Genomic DNA, 5,548 nt, shown 5'->3' on the forward strand with positions numbered 1-5,548 from the left:
ACGGCTCTGCATAGCTTATTTATTTGATGCTAAGAAGGCAAAGTTTTTAGTGTATAGTAGGACTACTAGTGATTTGGACTGAAATAGGTGCTGGTACTCATTTTGGATGCTGGTACTGTTTATATTTAGGAGCAGGAACTCTGCCATACTTTTGAGCTAATATTATATAAGAGGTGCAGGAACTCAAGCATTAGAACATTTGAGGTGCCGGTACTCAGTTCCGGTGAGCTCCTGCCCAAGTCAAGCTATGCCTACTAGCCAATATACACTGAGTGAACAAATCATTAAGAACCTCTGCCCTTTCCATGACATAGACTGACCAGTTGAAAGCTATGATCCTGATCCCTTATTGATGTCACCTGTTAAATCCACTTCAATCAGTGTAGATGAAGGGGAGGAGACAGGTTAAAGCATATTTTTTAAGCCTTGATACAACTGAGACATGGATTGTGTATGTGTGACATTCAGAGGGTGAATGGGCGAGTCAAAAGATTTAAGTGCCTTTGAATGGGGTATGGTAGTAGGTGCCAGGCGCACCGGTGTGTGTAAAGAACTGCAACGCTGCTGGGATTTTCACGCTCAAAAGTTTCCCATGTATATCAAGAATGGTCCAGCCAACATGACACAACTGTGGGAAGCATTGGAGTCAACATGGGCCAGCATCCCTGTGGAACGCTTTCAACAACTTGTAGAGTTCATGCCCCGACAAATTGAGGCTGTTCTGAGGGCCAAAGGTACAACTCGATATTAGGAAGGTGTTCTTAATGTTTTGAACACTGAGTGGATATAGGCCTATACAGTATGTTAACCAGAAGAGCAACTTAGCTGCTAAACATGATTCTTTTGAATAGAATCCTTCTGTTCCTCTCCAATGCACAATACTCCTCCAACACATTGCACCTGTTTGGAGAGGAGTACAACATGGTCCGCCACAAAGCAGTGCTCTGGTTTAGGGATTAAGTGCCTTGATCAAGTGCACAACGTCAAGAGACGTTGAAGTATTTTTATGTTATACCCATGGTTTAAGGTCTGATATACCACAGCTTTCAGCCAATCAGCATTCAGGGCTCAAACCCGGTTTATAATTGTAAATAAATCCCTTTTGTGCATGTGCATAATTATAAATAAATCCGACAGGAGAGTTTGAGTGATGAAAGTTCGACAGAAGATCTTGAAATCTTTGAGCAAGAAACAATTGGACAAACAAAAAAAAGATTATTAAAATAACATTATTATGTTAAGACTACAAACAGTTATAAATGGCCAATTTACTAGATTGACTTGTCATTCCAATAGGTATAGGCTACAGACTCAAATCTGGGTTTATGATTGTAATTCAGCTTTGCCATGGTTTGCTTAGATAGATGCAGGTAGCCTATAGCCCCTGATATGCCTACATCTTATTTCAGATGTAGACCTACCATCTATTGCATCTTGCCTATGCCGCTCTGTCATTGCTTTTCCATATATTTATATGTATATATTCTTATTCCTTTACTTAGATGTGTGTGTATTAGGCAGTTGTTGTGGAATTGTTAGATTACATGTTAGATACTGCTGCACTGTCGGAACTAGAAGCACAAGCATTTCGCTACACTCGCAATAACTGCTAACCATGTGTATGTGACCAATAGAATTTGATTGGATTTGTGATATTCTACAGTAGCCTAGGCAAGATGTAAACTGAAAGATTTAGCAGCTTGTTTCAAATTAACAGACTCATTTATTCAACATGAATATCTTGGCGATTTTGAGGTAAGAAGTGCTTGTGTTTCCCAATAGCCTGCTGAGTAAGCTACTGAGGATGGGGTCGAAATTTAAATCACTAAATTAAATATTCATAATATGTATATGAACTGAATATGTTTGTCAACAACAGCCAGTGTTTATTTTCTGTAATTGTTTTTATCTGTAGCCTAATCTGACTGTTACCGTCAACCTAATGCGTTTTAACAAATGATCGGCAACTGCGATAGAGCTTTGATAATTTCCAATTTAATTAATTAAACATGGCCATTAATAATTGCATAATAACACAAGGCTACAATCAAATCAAATTGTATTTGTCACATGCGCCGAAGCCAACAGGTGTAGACCTTACCTTGAAATGCTTACTTACAAGCCCTTAACCAACAATGCAGTTCAAGAAATAGAGTAAAGAAAATATTTACTAAATAAACTAAAGTTTAAAAAAAAATATATATAAAAAAAGTAACACAAGAAATTACATAACAAATGTACAGGGGGTACTGGTACCGATTCAATGTGCGGTGGTACAGGTTAGTCGAGGTCATTTGTAAAGTGACTATGCATAGATAATAAACAACGAGTAGCAGCAGTGTAAAAATAAAGGGGGGGGGGGACTGATTAATTGTTCAGCAGTCTTATGGCTTGGAAGTAGAAGCTGTTAAGGAGCCTTTTGGTCCTAGACTTGGCACCACGGTACCGCTTGCCGTGCGGTAACAGTCTAGGACGTGGGTTACTGGAGTCTTTGACAATTTTTTGGGCCTTCCTCTGACACCGCCTAGTATATACAGTTGAAGTCGGAAGTTTACATTCACCTTAGCCAAATACGTACATCTAAACTCAGTTTTCACAATTCCTGACATTTAATCAGAGTAAAAATTCGCTGTCAGTTAGTATCACCAATTTTATTTCAAGAATGTTAAATGTCAGAATAATTGTAGTAATTAATTTCAGCTTTTATTTCTTTCATCACATTCCCAGTGGGTCAGAAGTTTACATACACTCAATTAGTATTTGGTAGCATTGCCGTTAAATTGTTTAACTTGGGTCAAATGTTCTGGGTAGCCTTCCACAAGCTTCCCACAATAAGTTGGGTGAATTTTGGCCCATTCCTCCTGACAGAGTTGGTGTAACTGAGTCAGGTTTGTAGGCCTTCTTGGTCACACACACTTTTTCAGTTCTGCCCACAAATGTTCTATAGGATTGAGGTCAGGCCTTTGTGATGGCCACTCCAATATCTTGACATTGTTGTCCTTAAGCCATTTTGCCACAACCTTGGAGGTATGCTTGGGGTCATTGTCCATTTGGAAGACCCATTTGCGACCAAGCTTTAACTTCCTGACTGATGTCTTGAGATGTCTTCAATATATCCACATCATTTTCCTACCTCATGATGCCATCTATTTTGTGAAGTTCACCAGTCCCTACTGCAGCAAAGCAGCCCCACAACATGATGCTGCCACCTCCGTGCTTCACGGTTGGGATGGTGTTCTTCGGCTTGCAAGCCTCCCCCTTTTTCCTCCAAACATAACGATGGTCATTATGGCCAAACAGTTGTATTTTTGTTTCATCAGACCAGAGGACATTTCTCCAAAAAGTACGATCTTTGTCCCCATGTGCAGTTGCAAACCGTAGTCTGGCTTTTTTATGGCGGTTTTGGAGCAGTGGCTTCTTCCTTGCTGAGCGGCCATTCAGGTTATGTCAATATAGGACTCGTTTTACTGTGGATATAGATACTTTTGTACCCGTTTCCTCCAGCATCTTCACAAGGTCCTTTGCTGTTGTTCTGGGATTGGTTTGCACTTTTTCCACCAAAGTACGTTCATCTCTAGGAGACAGAACGCGTCTCCTTCCTGAGCGGTATGATGGCTGCGTGGTCCCATGGTGTTTATACTTGCATACTATTGTTTGTACAGATGAACGTGGTACCTTCAGGCATTTGGAAATTGCTCCCAAGGATGAACCAGACTTGAGGTCTACATTTTTTTTCCTGAGGTCTTGGCTGATTTCTTTTTATTTTCCCATGATGTCAAGCGAAGAGGCACTGAGTTTGAAGGTGAACGTGGAGTGAAAGAGGTATGGGATTGTAAGTGCGAGTAAGGATGACAAAGGCAGAGATGGGTACCATTTACAGGGAATTTATTCCGTCACACTGTAATTTTGGGGAAAAGGGGCTGGACGGAACCAAAGCAAAGAAATTAAATGTCAAAGCCCCCTCTCCTACCTTAACTACCTACCCACAACTTACCCAACTAGCACCAGCTGCGCACAAACCAAAATACAGGGGATGGTCCGCCCAGGTCTTACCTAGTGTGCATAGACAGAGTATATACTACGGGTATATGTATGCCCGCAGGCCTCTTGCCTAAGCACTCCCAAGGTGCCTTCCCCTTCCCCCCTGGGAACAAAAACAGAATAACAAAAACAATTTCATTAATCAAAACACTGTGTCCTATTTACACACACAGGACATACTAATAAGCTCTCTCTCTCTGCAACAACCAACATAAGAAATACCAATCAGCTCTCTCAACAACAACCAACACAGGACACACTCGTCTCCCTCTCTGAGCAACAGAACACTGGCTTATATAGCTTCAGAAGGAGTCGGTAATTGAAGACAGCTGCGTCCTCTGACGAGAGGGTGGGGTCAGCTCCAATTTTCCATGGAGTCGACCAATCAGCTGCTTGGGGGATTCCAGGAAGCCATCCTGAAACACACACATACAAACAAAACCACAACACCAAAACTGGGGACCGTAACAATGGGGGCCTGTTCGGCCCTCCTTTTCCTATAGTCCACGATCAGCTCCTTTGTCTTGCTCACATTGAGGGAGAGGTGGTTGTCCTGGCACCACACTGCCAGGTCTCTGACCTCCTCCCTATAGGCTGTCTCATCATTGTCGGTGATCAGGCCTACCACTGTTGTGTCGTCAGCAAACTTAATGGTGTTGGAGTCGTGCTTGGCCATGCAGTCGTGGGTGAACAGAAAATATAGGAGGGGACTAAGTACGCATCCCTGAGGGGCCCTAGTGTTGAGGATCAGCGTGGCAGATGTGTTGTTGCCTACCCTTACCACCTGGGGCGGCCCCTCAGGAAGTCCGGGATCCAGTTGCAGAGGGAGGTCTTTAGTCCCAGGGTCCTTAGTTTAGTGATGAGCTTTGTGTGTACAACAGCAATACACTGAAGTTATAGACTACTTATTAAATCTGTTTGCCAAATCCAGGTAGGATACACATGTGGCACAAATTAATTTGCAATGACTCCAGTGATATAGTAATTTCAACATATGCATTGTATCAAATGGTAGCCCATAGTAAGGGTTCCAAAAGGTTTTCACTTAGGGCCCCCCTTCCAGCATCGGGGAACATCCCCCACATGTGCCACGTCTATTTCTATGGGCACAAGCACTGTTCATGACACAAACTGTTCACACCCCTCTTGTTGGTGGAGAGTTTTGCAGGGTTAAAGCGTATTTCCTGCAATTCTACACATTTTGTCATGGGGTGCAAAGAAAATGTTGCCGTTTGAAAGCTAGTTTTCTTTTATATATTTTGCCAAGTCTAATGTGTATTCATGTGGGCTAATAAAGCTATAAAAAATAAATGTTAGCCGACATGGGCTAGTTGATCTGGACATTTCTGACAAGTTATAAATACCTCTCTAATGTATGCAATGACTGACATGACAAGAGGAACTGATGATGCACTACCCATTTCGAAATGGCACCTTGTGCATTCTACTGAGTTCCTTGAAAGAAAAAACCCTCGTGCCCTACACTGGCATATAAATGAATTGGCTA

The sequence above is a fragment of the Salvelinus alpinus genome, chromosome 7 (genome assembly GCF_045679555.1).
Source record: "Salvelinus alpinus chromosome 7, SLU_Salpinus.1, whole genome shotgun sequence".
NCBI lineage: Eukaryota > Metazoa > Chordata > Actinopteri > Salmoniformes > Salmonidae > Salvelinus > Salvelinus alpinus.